General features: G+C 43.6%; 1 long non-coding RNA gene across 1 annotated transcript; it reads left to right on the plus strand.

Moving 5' to 3' along the window:
* The first annotated feature begins 351 nt into the window (after nucleotides 1–351).
* LOC144178904 (uncharacterized) lies at nucleotides 352–13,272 on the plus strand. The gene is made up of 3 exons (XR_013324094.1): nucleotides 352–1,090; nucleotides 3,385–3,487; nucleotides 13,041–13,272. It is a non-coding gene; the product is annotated as an uncharacterized LOC144178904 (long non-coding RNA).
* Nucleotides 13,273–17,281: the final 4,009 nt, after the last annotated feature.

Raw genomic sequence — 17,281 nt, forward strand, 5'->3', positions numbered from 1 at the left:
ATTTTGCATATATGTTTCGCCTTTGCCTGGGATGCATGCGTCCCAACCATTATTTTTGAATTTGTGCGTTTACAGGTTTACAGGAGAGTCACGGCGAAGAGTACACTTGTTACTGATGCATACTCATTTAGGCATCTAGCCCTTAAATGTACCACGTCAAATATAGTTACGGGTAATATTGATGCATACCTAGTCTTCTTGCTAGCAGATGGAAATACTTTCCTCGTGTAATAAGATGTACGATAACGTTTGAGCGCATTTACTTACAACTGAACTCTGACCAATGTGTCGGAGCATGAGGACATCAGGCGAGTATCAGCGAATAGTTTGCGCTGTGATAATGAAGTAAGAATGAACACACTGCATGTAATGTTTCAAAATTTACGAATCACTGGTTTCTGTAAACCAGCTAAATTGAACCAAATTAAATTACTGAACAGTCAAGAAAATGGTTTAACGGAAGCTCGTCAGGCCGGGATGGATCATGGTAACAGGAGACAATAAAAATGCCCACCAAAATCGTTCACTAAAGAAAAAGAAAACAAAACGTTTCGGCGCCTTGTTCACAATGTCAAGGTGGAAAATAATTGAAACAACATTTTTGTAGCAAACATTAGATTCTTGAAGCCAACAGTAGTCGAGAGTTCTGAGCTCATGCTTAATAACATACTCTACAACCATGACATGTTAGTTTTAGCACAACGGGAAAATAATATTAAAATACCTTTATCGGCGTTTTTATTCTCGTTTATGATGACAAAGTAAACAGGTGGATGGAAGGTTCGAAAAAGTTGCGCTACAACCGTCCATCCATAACCCTCGCACCAACCTCTCCTCCTCTTATAATCTTCCCCTCTTTTTCTGCCAGGTCACGGCGGCGGTGGCGGGAGGAGCGTGTGTGAACCACAAGCCATTCTTGCAGCGAAGGGCTGTTTGTTGTCAGAAAAGCGCATTCCTTCGCTGGAAGAAGAGTGCGTGGTTCGTGCCAACGTCGCGGGACCACTTGCCCGCAGCTGTTTCCCGTTCGCTGAAGGCAGCCTCTCCTCACCGACCATGTCCAGGCTACTTCGAGGAAGTGGCTTCAGAAGTTGTAAGACAGCGCCGTAGGCGAAATGCTGACTTCCTTTCGGAACGCCGCCGCACGAAGAAATATATTCGCGTTGCACCGTATGTTACGTGACGAACCAATCAGAGGGATCGATCGAAATTTAGGTGCAGCACAGTGCGGTGCTTTCTGCAGTGCGCTAACACGAGGCTGGGTAAAGTTCGAAATATGCGAAGTCGATACGGTAGAGAACCTTTTCGTGTGCGCGTTATTATTTTTTTTGTAAGGTTTTAGTCGACAACTGTACCTTCTCCCGTCAATACAAAGTCTCTGCTACATTTTCACAGGTTTTTTGAGCGCAACGTATAATGCACAATATTCACGTCTATGACTTTGTACTTAACCTGTTTTGTAAGTTTCTACTTGTCATGAAGTACATTCCGCAGGTTTCGATAGCCAGCAGTATCGTATAAAATTTGCTAAATTCGATTATGAAATCACCGTTCGCCCTTGATATGGAATCTACCACGGTAAATAGCCCTTGCCATGTCTAAAGTTACATTAAAAATACTATCTTTGGGCGTAACAAAATCGCGTGTGCGCTCGAGGCACTGATAAACTTTCGCGCGAACGGCATAGACGTTATAGTGTCAAATCTTTTCAAAGTCATGTCACCAGATGGTTCACAGAAAAACAATACGTAAGGAAGGAAGGAAGAAAAAAAAATGCCTATACAAGGCGCTGCAAAAACAAATGCTAAACTCGTTAAGGAAATCATTGTAATCATTGATTACTTAAAGTTGGCTGGATCCATATGCGTGGTACATATGTCTTGAAATATTCAGCAGTCATAATTTTTATAGAAAAATCAAAAAAGGTAATCGAGTAGTTGGTGCCGCTTATACATAGAATCGAAAAGATTTCAGCGAAATATATGGATACGCTGATTTCTTATAATGCACAGTCATCTATTTCCAAATCAAAACTACAACCTTTGTACACCCATGAAGTAACTACTCTTAACTATATTTGGAAAGCCAGTTGCACAGCATTTTGAGAAAGAGTGGCTGAATATGTTGCTGAGCATTTTTAAACGTAAAATTTCATCACAGCGCCTTTAGATATATTCTTGGGAAAATATTTATAGAAACCGAATGACAGGTTCACGTTTTTAGACTATAGGTGGAAACGAGATATCGAGGATACTGCAACAGTGGACAGGAGATATTTTTATCGCAAAGATCAGACGCTTGGAATCAACAGCAGTCTGGAGATACAAGGTGACGTGTGGTATCATACTTCACAATGGCCTGTTAGCTAAACCATATGTCCTGTAAAAACAAATGAAGTGCGCATTTCTAAGCAGCACCCAAGAAAAGAAGTACGGTTGCCGGTATATGCAGTCATTTTATTACAAGTGCGTGATCGAGATTTTGACATAAGCGAAACACTCCATTTCCTGTAATTAGACATCTAGAAGTTAAGTTGTAAAGGGACCTACAGTACACGACTTCTATTCCTTACTAAGCATCCGGGCACAAAACAAAAACTGACTAAGCACGAAATTGTTTGTCCTAATTTGTCAGGCAACGTGTTCTCCCACGATGTAACTTTACTTTAAGGCAGTCCTGAGATTCGGCTTCACCAAAACAATCCCGAGTGACAATCCGTACCGCCAACAAAGTAAAGCCCCCACGTGACAGCATCGTGCATTAAAAATGTGATCTTCGCTGTGGCACTGGGCAAATTCAGAACGCCATGCTTGCAGTGTACGGCAACAATTCAGACAGAGCCATATCCTGCGCTTGACATTGCCATTCGGCAAAATTTTATTGTTGGCTGCATGGTAATGATGATGATTATGATTGTCCTTTAATGGCACAAGGCCAACTGTTGGCTGCATAGATGGGGCTACTGAATGGATTGTGGTGAAGCTGTACCACACCATCGTACTGCAATGTTGCGCTTCTAGCACGTGCATAAACACTTGAAAGTGTGGGAATACTCTGGAGATCGTCAAATCTGGAAACAAGTAGCAATAAATAAAGTAGTTGATATTTGCACGCGCAGCTCCAATTCAATGTACTCTAGAAATGTCCTATTATGTTTCGTACCTCACTTCAGGGAATGCCTCTTGATAAACGAGGAAGGTAACATCAAGGCTATGGCCCCAAACGCGCTAGCATCAAAACTAGCGGATAAATTAAAAGTTGCGAAGCGAGTCAGAACGTTTTGGTCGGGGAATATGGTAAATGCGTTGATGTACAAGGGATGAGGTGTGCGAAACTTGAGGAATGTAGATGGGGAAATTCTGTCTCGTGGTTTTTCTTTTGTTACAGGTACAGGCATTTCTTGGCTGTTCGAGTGTAACACCGCGACCCCGCGGAAAAGCACCTACGCATGGTAACGGGAAGGGACCCTGTGGATAACGGAACGGTATTGGTATGTACAAATCAAGGCAAGTTCAGAAATACCACATATTGCTGCACAACGATTAGAAAACGTCAGAACTTCCTTTCGTACACATATGGGCCATATGCTCATGGAATCAAGTTGTGAAACATTCATTTGATGAAGAGGCTTGATTTTTCTTTGATTGGTATCGCGAAGTACACAAACTGCAGGGACCCAGATATCTTTGACAATTAACCTTAATTGCTCTCGATCTGTTCGCTTACTCGCACACACATGTGTGAATATTAACTATGCTGCACATCGAACGCCACTTGAAACCATGCTTATTTTTATATAAACTCTACATGTGCATTCGTAAAGATACAAGACACAGTCCTATGCGTGCTAAATATTATCGGTGTTAAGTTCGGCACTACATTCACTCCTCATATTTTCTGTTATTTTTCCCCCTGCAATCGTGCGTGGTCTCAAACCTTACGCTTCATTCTTTGTTCATGAATTTCCACCTACAAATTATCGCTATATTTTTCGTTCACGTCCGACATGCAATATGTAATCAATTGCATAGTACTGTGACGGCCAGTCACTGCATGCATTATCAACCATATCGGAAACGAATCAGGGGATAGACAAGTTGTGTGAATGCCGTACTCAGACCTCGCATGTCTATACATGGGTTGTGCTATTTAGTGTGCAGTACTATATATATTACAACTTGCAACATGTAACGTGGCCTTAGCATGGCAGTCCACACGGCGCTGAAAGTCCTCGATGCCGTAGAGATGGCTTCGCGTTTGCTTGTAGGCCGAACATTTATAGAACAATCGTGCATGCACCGAAAAACCTCTACACGACGAAACTTATCTGCAATCGACTTCGGTGGAACATGCGATTGTTTTGAGCTCGGCGGTAGATTTGGGTCGCCTCGCAGGCTGACGTGTAACACGTGGAGCTGACGGTTAGCTGTGCCGCTCGTGTATTGCCGATTTTTGTAGATGCTACATTACGATGAACAGGAAAAAAAGTACATGGGCCTATGAATATAAAAAAGATGGAATTATTCGTGCACAAACGAAAACGTTATTACCAGAGACTGACACCACAACAGTAAAGGGATGCGGCTGTTAGGCTCTGCACTTCAGCTATATATGCAGATCTCTTCGAAAAAGTTGCTCGAAACTGCACAACACTATTCATAAATCTCGTACGTGGATGTAATATTTCTCACCTTCTTATTCGGACATGCTGCTGATTGCTTCGTGACGTTTTCATGTGTTCGCGTTTTATTGCGTATAACCAGCAGCGAAATGCACAGGGCATACATGAACAACAAAATGGCTAAGGCATACAAAGTTACTAACCGTGTAGTACGTGGCCGGAGCCTGAATGTTGCACAAACCTTGTGGAGAAATTGACGCCAGAGGGAAATCGTTAAAACCTGTCGTGAGTTGTAGTAAATGTCGGGTCATATCTAAACTAGACACTAGCTCCGGGTTGCGAAAGAGAGTTAACAGCGTATTACTGAGTAGGTAAAAATAACGAGTGTTCAAGTGGGGCCGTGTACAGAAAAATTATCTTTGAGATGGGACTAACTTTTCCAACCTTGGGTGTTAATCTTGGGCTTACCTTTCACTGTTGTAACAAGGACAAAGTTGAGACACCGGGGCGTGTACGCCCGCACGCACTCACACAATCGCGCGCATACTAAACACACGACAGCAGCACGCGAAAAAGTGGGGACGGGGTGCTACAAACGGCTGAAATATATTGGAAAGTCCGGCAATGATGGAGCTTCGCCATTTCTCAGCGGGAACAAATTTCGCGACGTGACGAAATCACTGAGCTTAAATTTGCAAGCACGGAGCACTAATGAGTGCGAAAGTACCGCACAGCCCTGTTTTTCTTAAGCAAAATTTCACTTTGTTTTTTGCTGCCACTAGAGCTCTCCAGCGCGTCAAGGAATAGCTTCGCTATATAGTGGTGACGGTAGTTCGTACTGTGTCGTTAGGGTAAAATAATGTATGCAATGCGTGGTCCTCACACTTTGCGCCTAACCCCTTAAGAGTAACTTTGTCTCTATAAATAATTACCAACCAAAAATTATATACGTTTCGGCGTCAAAACACCGCTCACATCTAAGCCAAAGTTAGGGTGGATTTGAATGCCAGATTCTTTCGTGTTTTCTTTTTCAAATAAAGATAATGCCATGGCAGTGACCGCGAAGGCGTGCGCTAAAAACCCCCAGAAAGAGTTCAAAACTAACAGAAACAGTCATGAAAGCCCAATCCGCGGTGGCTGACTACTCACCAAGAGCCCATATACCATCGAGGACTTGATGTTTACTGATTTCAAGGATCTTGTGAGTCCTGCTAGTACACAGACGCTGATTCGTTTGCACTATTTAGGAGGCTTTGATCCGGAAACTCAAATCCTTTAGCGAGCGGCTCTTGACAAAAGCTACGACATTTATAAAAAGCTGGTAATGCTTGTTTACGGACACACGTGAACAAGTATACGCTGCTAGTCGACTGCGGACAAATATCTCCCCAATCTGTTGAGCCCAATCCGCCATCACGCCCTACTATTGGTCCTCACATACTTTCTACAGCGCACTATATTCATCTTGTTCAATCAGGAGCCTCCTGCATTTGTATGTAGTAATTCTACACATACCATTAAGGCACCATGAGCAATTTCTGACTTAATCGCCAAGTGTAACCCTCGGGTTCGCTGATTTGACCTACACAGCATGTGACACTTTGGTTGCATAACGGTATACGTGCGATGGTGCTTTAATGCATAGGTACATCCACAGTTAGCATCGCTTAGAGACTGACTCATGAGCCTACTTGAGAACATGGAAACCCCTAAAACGTCCTTGCGCCCAAAACTGCATGCAGGCAGCGATTGGAGTGTATTTGCTTATTCCTCATGCTAGGATTTTTCTATCTGGTTGTTCAATGATCAGTCTATTGATTCAGCCGATCGAATGGCCCGTTACCAAAGAATTTAACTATTTTTGTTTAGGCCAGCCAGATGTTACCCCAATGAATTGCACAACTGGAAGCTAGGTTGTCATTGACGTAAACGCAGGACAAAATTCAAACGCTTAATGCATTGGCATATAGCCAACGTGAACAGAACGCCGGAAACGGTTTTGCTGTTCACGATGTATGTTTGTCCTAAGCTGTGTACCTTTATTTTCCGGCTTATTTGATGCTTTTAAAGCTGCTTATTATTGGCTGGAACTAAGGAAAAGCATCTGTCTCGTGAGTCTCGAATGCGTTAGTTTTTGTTTTGTTCTTTATATTATGTAGTTTTGCGTCGTCAAGTAGTTGTCTCATTTCTGAAAGTCCCAAGCTTGTCCAGAGGTTCAAGTATATAACAAGCACTTAGGTTTGTTCGTTTTCGGGTAAAACCCGATTTTATCCGATTCTTACACCCCGAACATGTTTAAGGAGACTCGGGCTAAACCCGATTTCTCCCTGAATGGACCTTGTCAAAGGAGCGACCTGACAATTATGGTCTGAGGTTCCACCGTTCTCAACCAGTACTTGCTGGAAGTAAGCACGCAAACACACCTTCCGAACTCGTTCAGTATTGTAACGACTATACCAACTGCAACCTCAGGATAGAAAATGCTACCCTGACATTGTTGTGCATAGCTAATCGAAGCTGTGTAGTCGAAAGAACATTCTTCCCGTTGAGGTACCTTCAGCGATCAGACAGGCCTCGAATGAAGACCGACAGGTTGCGCAAGCAGATCACAATAATGTATGTAAAAGATGGTGGGAAAACAATCGACGACCAGCTTTTCGTGAACAAAATATTTCATTTGCCAGAAGTTATGAATGCCATTTACTGTCATTACTTATTCATTTCCAAGCTAATTCCAAATTTTGGAGAGCATTTTCTAGAGAACCCTAAAGTCCCCCAGATTATCAGCTTGAAATAAACACCAATTTTAAGCGTTAGAGTTAAAAAGATTGCGATACCCTGTAAAACAAACTGAGTGTATTAAAATAAACTCAGTAAATCTATTGATTTAACCCGAAAAAAACCCTAATTTGGGAATGGTTTCACAAAAACACCCCATTTCTCCCCGAATATCCGTTCGCAAAATAGCACCTGATTTTTACCCCCCGATATTGAAAAAAATATAAAGCCTAAAAACGAACAACCCTACAAGTACTCGACGCTCCGTAAGATCATTTGAGCTGTTGTACTCCAAATCGCAGGCACTGGTATCACTGGAAAAAAGGTATACCACTATCCCGGCGTCGTTATTGTATCTGAATCTACAAACGCCTTTCTTGGAACCACAACCTCCCTATTTTGCGTTGCAGAAAGGGTAGCTGTGTTTTACCGTTAGCTGTTTAACTCTATGCTGCTTTTCTGCTTTTGGTTCTCTAAGATTTTTCTAGCTGTATTTCAGCGTTCCGGTGCGCGTTGTACCCCATTTACAACATATGCAGTACAGGTGTAATTTTTGACACGGTCCTATTTTGGGCCAACGTGGAACACTACGTGCAACGCGAAAAATGGGATGAATAAACGGCTGGGAGCACTAGGCAATCCGATGAAGATGTACACAGATCACAAGGGCTCTATACTTCAGCAAGATTCGAGAAAATGCAATCCCAACATTCTCATTCAAGAGGTGTATTTGCAACAAAATGGCTCCGCTTATATACGATTAATTTTTAGCTGCCCAAATTGTTCGGTTTAAATTGTATACTTTGCAGTTGCCGTGACTTTGACTTCAACGAACAGTCAACGTGATCGCGTCAGCACGTCATGATATCCAAGCACGTATGATTACCACGTAGTACTTCATGATTACCAAAGGGTAACTGAAGCAAGCGCGAAAAACTGTGCAAGCATGCAAGCATTTTCATGATTCATAACAGCTAGAGAGAGCCTGCGTACTGCGATCAGTGGCGTAGCCAGAAATATTTTTCGGGGGGTGTTATACGCCGCCAGTAAAAAAACAAAAATAAAGGCATTCAGCGCCCCAGCAAAATTTTCGTCATTTTTCAGTTGTAATATACCGACACCAATTCTTATTTTTTTTTTACATTTAGCACATCGATTGAGTGTGCATCTAGCATAGGCGGAAAAAATGTCTCTACGCACGCGTGTCGATCGAGCATAATTTTCTCGACGCTTCACGAAAATTACGTCTTGCGTAATATTTTGCAGCTTTAAACGGATCAGTAATATTCAGTGCGCGCAAGAATTGTTGACATGCTGTGCTGAGGTCCACTACATAAATGCTTCCAGGGGACACACTCTGAGGTTGAAAGTTATGCGCTCACTTGGAACGTTTTTCCTCAATATTAGAGAGAACAACCAGAACAGCAGGAGGTCCGCGGTGTACTTCTGTAAGTACATGCTCATAACCTGTTCAATAACCTGTTCATACAGTGTTTGACGCTTCGTTTCACACGAAGCTTATTTTGGGAAGAACCCGGGTTTTTTTTTCTGGTGTCGGTTCCTTTTTTAGGCAATTTTGACATGGTGTTGATGAATAGCGTTTGATGAAGGCAAAAATAAAATAAAAAGAAGGAAAAGTGGGTGGCATAATTCCTAGTCCGGAGAGCCGCATGCCGTAACCGCTGCCCTAGCCCGGGAGAAAGGTTGACCTGATCCTCGAGCCGAGCTCTGGTCAGCCCGCATTTCCACTGCTCCGGGGACGGTGAAGGGCCAGGGTTAGGGTGGTCAGGGCACGGCTCCGGTCTTTTCGGTACAGGACGTTTCGGTACAGGGCGTTTCGGTACGGTCTTTTCGGTGCACGGGCGTTTCGGTACACGGGCGTTTCGGGACACGGGCGTTTCGGGACACGGACCTTTCGGGACACGGGCGTTTCGGTACAAAGACGAATTTCGGCCAGTGCTTTGGGCTGCGGGCGTTGTTTACGGGGTGGTTACAAGCGCGGAATTTATTACAGATGTTCTTATTCGAAATTCTGCGTTATTTTAGGCCAGCAGTTGGTTATGCGGCCTTCCCGAAAAAACCTCTGTTGATTTGTTAAACATTAGCTGCGATATTTCTAGCATTCCGACAACCTATAAGTATTCATTATTTTGTTTCTTAGCGACCTATTATCACCAGAATGTTATATAACAAATCAGTGACAGTTTCATCGTGTTTTTTCACTCCTTCTTTTGACGACTTATTATCACCTGTTTATTTTCTCGAAAATCAGTGAGGTAAATATTTTCTTTTTGCACTTTGCGGAGACCCTTCGACAACGGCTGCGGGAACGAGTCCCACCGCACGGGGAAGGAACCTGTCCCTTTATAACGTAATGACGAAGAAGTTGCAATTTCTTGTGTTTCTGCATTTGTGTGCGTTGCTTTCTTCTGATAACGCAAGTACTTGAGGTGTTATTGGCAATGCATTACGGAAGGAACCTATTGTACCTTGCCGCACGCTTCCGTCCCGACTTATTCGTAGTTAGAAGTGACTGCGGCGGGTTTATTGTGTTTGTGAGTAAAATTTGGAAATGCTGTGTAATGACGTTGAAAGCACTCTGCAATGTTTTATGCAGCATACATACAGTTATTCATCTTCGCAAGAACTGCTCATCTGTAATTCTTGGCGTTTTGCTAATATGGTCGTGGCCTGAGACCAATGTCACCTGCTGCTCCCCATAATAAGTACTTTTTTGAGCCGCACACCGTTATAATGATGTTCGCAGAAGCAGGTGTCGGCACGACATTATACATGGCATATATATAAAAAAACAAGTGCCGACTGCAACAGGCATGCTGTAGGTTAAAATGAGCCGCTGCAACTCAAATCGCGTGGGATTATGTTAGTGAAAAACCCAGTGTAACAGTTTAGCGCTACTATTCCGACGGATAATGTTTCTAACTTCACTGTTAAACCATTTCATTCTTATTTATAAGATTGGTGTTTACTTAGTTTAATAGCCGGGAAGAGCGCTTAGTGTGTATTTCCCGCAGCAAAAATGCACGTCAAAGCAGCGCCCCCGAATAGGAGCCACGTTGGATCACGGCTTATTGGTACCTCTGAAGTTTACATACGGTACTTTTGTGACAAAGAACTTCGCTACTCAGAACAAAATATAAAAGAATGTCTAAGTAATTGAATAATCGATTCAAAGAACATTTATGCAAAAAGTAAACAAATGAAACAGGATCGAGGAACTATCCTTAACAAATATCTACGGGAGAAATCGCTTGAAAAGTATGCGGATTCGTAAGTAGGCGTTAAATAATCACAATATTAGCTGTCTTAAAAAATAGATCCTAGAGATCGTGCGCGAAATCAAATCAAAACAAAAACAAATGAAAGAACTAACTGATATGTTCATGCAGCGAAAACTCCTTAAACCCGTAAATTTTTTCTTCTGGACCAAATTTTGGACGGGAGGGGCTGCGGAATCCCAATGGAGGTTCCCCGTGGGGTCAGTCACCTGTCTTCCCGGAATTTCTCTGGACGCACGGGGAGTGGGGGAGGAGCGTGCATGGCTTGCGGCGGAGTTTGCATAAAACGCTCGCCCTAAGATCGGGCTCCAGCTGACATTCGTGCCGCTAACCATTCTGGGTACCAAGACATGGTGTTTTTCGCAGAATGCGCCGAAGCGCAAGCGATCACGTGGGCGACGACGGGATGGGAAACGCGAGGGCGCAAATAAAAAATTCAGCCCCGTGAGAGGACGAATATTTAGTATTTCTTTTTTTTATTGTAGTGTTTAACGCGCCGACGCAACGCAGGCGATGAGGCGCGCCGTAGTGGAGGGCTCCGGATTAATTTTGACCACCTGGGCATCTTTAACGTGTGCCGAAATCTCGTACACACAGGCATTTTTGCTTTCCACCTCCATCACAAAAGCGGCCGCCGTGGCCGGAATCGAACCAGCGACCTCATGCTTAGCAGCGCAACGCCTTAGCCACTGAGCCACCGTGGCGGGTAGGAAATACATGATGATATTGTCGCTAAAGAAACGAAGTAATGGACAAACTATACATTTTGTGGCTACGGTTACGCAAATGGGCATTTTTTTTGGCAAGGCCGCATAAATGTCTACTGGCCTAAAATAACGCAGAAATACAAGCAACAACAGTTGTAATAAACAGGTGAGATTTGCGTGCTTGCAACTCTCATGTTAACACTGTTAACAGCGTTTGAGGCTGCCAAATTCGCGTGCGTGACGCACGCGAATTTGGCAGCCTCAAACGTTCGCTCGAATTCGTTTTCGTACCGAACCGCCCTGTACCGAAATGTCCCGTACCGAAATGTCCTGTACCGAAACGCCCGTGTCCCGAAACACCCGTGTCCCGAAACGCCCGTGTCCCGAAACGCCCGTGTACCGAAACGCCCGTGTACCGAAAAGACCGTACCGAAACGCCCTGTACCGAACCGCCCTGTACCGAAAAGACCTAGACCCGGTCAGGGCATTCCCACAAAGTGATAGGTCGTATTGGGTGCGTGGCATTTCGGGCAGTCGTATGGGTATCTCGCGGGAGATATGAGATACAGGACGTCAAAAATGTTTTTTGCCATTGTTTTCTGTATCATTTTGGGGGGCCCTTTCAGCTCATCTATTTCAATAGGAAACGTATACTGTTACGGGTAAGAGCCTGTCAATTATAAGTGCACCGGAACATGTATGAGGTACATTTGGAAACCATGTAAAGTTATAAACATGCGAAATTCCAGCATTCGGTTGCATTATAAAGGCATTGAAATAAAATTTGGAAACGACAAGAATTTCGAATTTCTCCCTCCTATGCTCAGAAACGCGTCCTCTATAACATAGGTTAGAGCGCTAACTTTCAAAATAGTGCACCGGATTCAGACGAAATTATATCGCGTTCGGCCACGGTAGATATTTCATAAAAGTGCAAGATTTCATTGGCTAGAAATGAAGGTGTCTTCCGTAATATAAGTTTGAAAATGACGCTCACTTCACGTTTGACAATGGTATGGCGGTGAACGGCGATGTTCTTATCTGGACAGATGACACCCAAGAACGGTTCTAGTCACGTCACACCGAAACAATCGCTAACGGCAGATACGCTCTTCACGTAATTGAGCCGATATATGCTTCCCATTTTTTGAGCTACAATTTGTGGAGTTGGGTCGTATTACTTTTATTTCTAGCTTTTAACTTCGAACTGGTGTAACGTCTTGGGAGGGCAAGCTCTGTGTATTCTATATTCCTGAACGGCGAATAAAGAAAAAAAAAAACATATTACGCGATGGGTGGTTCCTTTTAGCAGTACTTTCAGCCAGGTGAGTTGAAAATGTTGCACTGTTTGGACGGCACGAAAGACAAAGACACGAGAGGAAGTGGCCAGCCCTGGAGAAATGCTTGTTCTGTTCACTTCTCCCGTGTCTTCGTCTTGCGCGTTCGAGTATAGAGCAATGCAGGTTGCGTTACTGCATTGAGGCCCAAACAGCTTCTGTGCTCACTAAAATGTAAGTATTTTGTCTTGTGGATAATTAATGGTTCCTTTTTTAGAGAACATGTGCCAAAAAGAGCATCCAGAACGCCGCTTTCTTGCACGGAAACGTTTCATACCACCCTCGTTCTCTGTTGTTTCAGAAGCCCACCTCCGTGTTGCAGTGCCGTGCAAGCCCGTGCGAGGAGAAAAAGGAGAGTGAGACGCGTATGGTAACTAAACTTTACTGCTGCACGTCTCTAAAAATACACGCATGACGGGCAACAGGCCAGCATCCAGCTCCCTTCGACACCTCCGGAAGTAACACAATGGGAGAATATACACCAACCGAAGAATACACATGTGCATTGTCAGCGTCGCTTCAATAAACGTCACGCGCGCTCGGCGTAACAACGTTTGCTGTTTCCTTTACAGTATGTGCATACAATTACAACTGACAACCATTTATTCGGGCTTTAATGATGTAATATTATTACTCGATTCGAATAAATCTACAACACGTCGTTAACTTCAGCTTCTACTTATCTGCCAGATTCTTGCGGTTCCGGCCCGGTCGAAATAATGTAAGTCGAGTGCAGCACCCGCGTAACGGCCGCATTTTGTAAGGACGTTTATGATTTCTCGTACACATCCTAACTTGACGGACAATTTGTTCGTCTTAAAATAAGGGCCTCGTTCTGAGTCCTTCCTCCACTCCGTCTGCTCCAGCCGCTCGGTTTGTACAATGCTTATGCATGGGGAAGTCGATTTCAAGGACCTCCTTCACTGGAGGCTCGAGTGGAGAAAGGATTCAGAATACCAGAGTAGGTGTTGCAAAACTGCCTTGCAAGTTGCTGTTTTGGGACCAGACAAATATACCGTGATGCGTTATACGAACCATACGGAAAAAATTGGCAGCGTATCTGCTCCTTTCGTTGCAAATGCCGTCAAAAGACGATAGTCTTTATCTGCTTTTGCGAAGTAAATGCCTCCCTTCGCTTTCCCGCTCACCTCTCATGTTGTTCTTCTTGCGTCGCGCTCCTCCCAAGGTAAAGACGCCAAAGGTTTGCCTAAATCATTTTAAATTTCCCGCGTTCCACTGCTACAAACCGGGTGTCTCGATGCGAACGCTGCCGTACGGCGAAGACGCGCGTTAATCGAGGCGCCCTACTTCAACGTTTATAGAACCGCGTTTCCCTACTCCACGTGCGTTGCAAGCAGAACGTGGAACCTATCTAGTGGAACCTTGCGTAACTGTTGCCGGTTGATTTCTTAAAATGGCGCCAGAAGCTATAGTGGCGCGGACGACAGCAGGTGACGGCGGAGGGAATTCTTTTTCTGCAGTTGACGAAGTATTTAATTTCGCAAAAGTCAAGCATGTTTGATTTTTTTATAAAGGAACACTGCAAATATCACTTCTGTATTGATTTGTTGTCTCATATTTGCGTAATGTCTTGTTCTTCTTCAACAATGTTGACAAGTATGAACATTACACCGGACATAGACGGGTAGATTTAGCTGTGACTATATAAGACTATTGCGCAGGCATTGTTTTGCTTTGGCCGGGTGGCTGAATCGAGTCACAGACAGACAGACGGACAGACAAACATACAGACATACAGACAGACCAAAATTTCTGGGTTTAAGTAGCCCAAGAAAGACTATCGTCTTTAAAAATGGCACGATTGACACCTGGACACTGTCACGAAAACTCAGACAACGTTGTACAAGCCTATTAATAGCGAATCAAAAGCTTTTTCATAGCGCTTCTGTGACGACGCCGGTCAGCATTTTAACGTCTGAAAGGTTTCTAAACATCGCCTAAGCAGACATTTCTTCAAACTGGATGATAAAACCATGACCCGCAACATCCGAACCGCCATTCTCAATGATCGCTTATGTGTTTTGTTACATAAATAAAAATGTGTTTAAAAAAGGCGTCAGCCCTGCTGCTAATTTCTAGCCGCAATGAAATCGATTTATGGCACCAAATCCACCGTCAAAGTTTTCCGCGATAGTATCCGCTAAACTTGAAAGTATGTAACCACAACGCAAAAAACCTTACAAAATGTGAAAAACAAAAAGAAAAACGAAACGACGACATATGAAGGCTCCAATACCAACTAGCTCAACAACAAGTTTTCCATGACTTCGTGTAGCGCTTTTTTTTCGATAGAGCTGAGTTGGAAGTTAGCGCTTGTGCCCGTTGCCTCTCTCTATCCTTGTCCTTTTTTTTTTTGCCCTGCACGAAGTCATGAAATACCGCTACAACTAGACCAAAGCCACATTCTTGTAACCAAGCTTTCAACAACAATATTTTAAAGAAAAATATGTTTTTACTGTGATATCGCATTTTTCTCCCTCGCCCCCTCTCAACATGCATGAACCAGTAAAGTACAAAAAAATGTGCGTCAACATTGTGGGCACTTAAAGAAATTATATTTTCTATGAGACTGCTTTCTTTTACGCGCGGGGTGCGTATACGCATATAACGCTGACGTCCACAGAAACCAAAGCTGTAGCTTCAGCCTCACCTACTGCGAGGCCCTTTGTAAACAGCGCCTGAGTCACTGCAGCCTGAGGGAGAAAGCCCATAGAAGCAGATAGGAGAGCCAACGTAAGCCGAACGAGAAAGCAGAGCCTCCGGGCGCTTCCCTATCCGCCGTGGTTCTGCTTTCAGCCGGCTGATAAAGAGCAACGGCAGAGAACAGCGGCGTCGCGTATGCTTGCTATTGATGTTATTCCGCTTTCTTTTGTTATCTCCCGCTCCTCGTCCTAACAGCTTACCTTTTGGGGCTTGAATCTCTTTTGAACGCCTGAAAAGAAACTACAGAGTCCTGGTATCCGCGAAACGCCGAGGAGGATTCGTTTAACACACGCGCAAGGTAGAAACGTTCTCGCGTTACCCCAGTCCTCATAAACGAAAGCAAAATACTTGGTTATAGGCGAGAAAACATTCCAAACGGCCGGAGCTATCTGGGGTTTAAACTGTCCTGTACGAAACCGTGTCGACGGATATAATTTTGGCTAAACTACAATAAAAAAGGTACACATGAAATTGTACGAATTTATTTTCACAATAGTCGCTGCCGGGTGATGCACCACCTCTGACAATGAAGAATTTTACACAGATTTTTTTCTTGAATTTTCTTTAACAAAGCGGACTGAACCAATATTACCACGGGCCTTGTACATGTTAGTTACATCCGCATAGAGAAGAACGCGCAGCTATATATATCCGGCGGGTTATGGTGCTCAGCAAGTTTTTATAATGTTTCAGTGCTGTTTCACCGCGGTTAATACGCGAGAAAGGAACCCATGTGTGGTTCATTTAACTAAACACATGCCGCCCATTGTAGAGGTTAACGCACCTTTCAGGAAAAGCTAGGAAAAAGGCTACCAAATAACGATTCTGAGCTAAAGCTAGTTGAGTTAGTGATAAATGAGCAGCATCAATGGTCGTTTCACTCGTCTCTTATTCTTGAGTGTCGGTAACGCCAACTGAAATCCAGCAGCTTTAAATGGAGCGATTTAGTCGGCACTTCGCAATATAACGTGTGAGAAGCCACGTTTGCTACGTATACGAACAGCAGAACTGTTGAACCATACTCGGCTGAATAACTTCGAGGTTACTGACGCATGAACGTATAGCTATGTGGTTTATTACTGCTATCATACCTCGCCATCTCACTTTCGTAGAACGTGAGCTGTTTCTATACAAATCGCCATTTGTTCCGTTTGCAAACAGCTATGTTTCAGCGCTGAGATACAATAAATACTGCAGCTGCTCCAGAAGGAGGTGCTGCACAATAACTATACCGTGGCTACGAAGAATTTTCAACAGTCTGGAGCCATAATCAAGAGTTATAAGTACTTTTTAACCGTAGTTTAAGGCTCCCTAATGTGAAGTCGTTACATTTAGAGCCTGCTGCAACCTAAGCCAATATGGTGGTTCAGTTTCATCACAATGCACTCAATAAGTCTTTGTGCAGCCAAGTGTGAAATTTAGGCGGATGGCGAGATCGAGCATACTATTCGGCCCAGAATTTGTTCTGATCATGTCGAAACCTTCAAAAAGCGGAACATTGTAAAGACGCGACACAAACGAAAGGAACACAGGACGAGCACTTGTTACTGACAACTTAAGTTTGATCAGGAAACACGAAGAACATATAACCTCACAGTCACCAGACCACGCATGCGTCACCAAAAACAAGATGGAAACAAACCCAAAAACAAAAAACAGAAAACCCACAATACAAAAACAACTACCATAAGGTGTGCAGCTCACTAGCTGCCGAGATATGCAATCTCTTTCACGTGTAAGGAAACAGATGCCTAAGTGACACATTCGTCACAAGGTGCACACATTGTGGCAGTTTTTCTTTTTGTTTTTGTGGGTTTC

Source organism: Haemaphysalis longicornis, unplaced genomic scaffold, assembly GCF_048455015.1.
Source record: "Haemaphysalis longicornis isolate Haplotype H1 unplaced genomic scaffold, Haemaphysalis longicornis Haplotype H1 scaffold_4, whole genome shotgun sequence".
NCBI classification, from domain to species: domain Eukaryota; kingdom Metazoa; phylum Arthropoda; class Arachnida; order Ixodida; family Ixodidae; genus Haemaphysalis; species Haemaphysalis longicornis.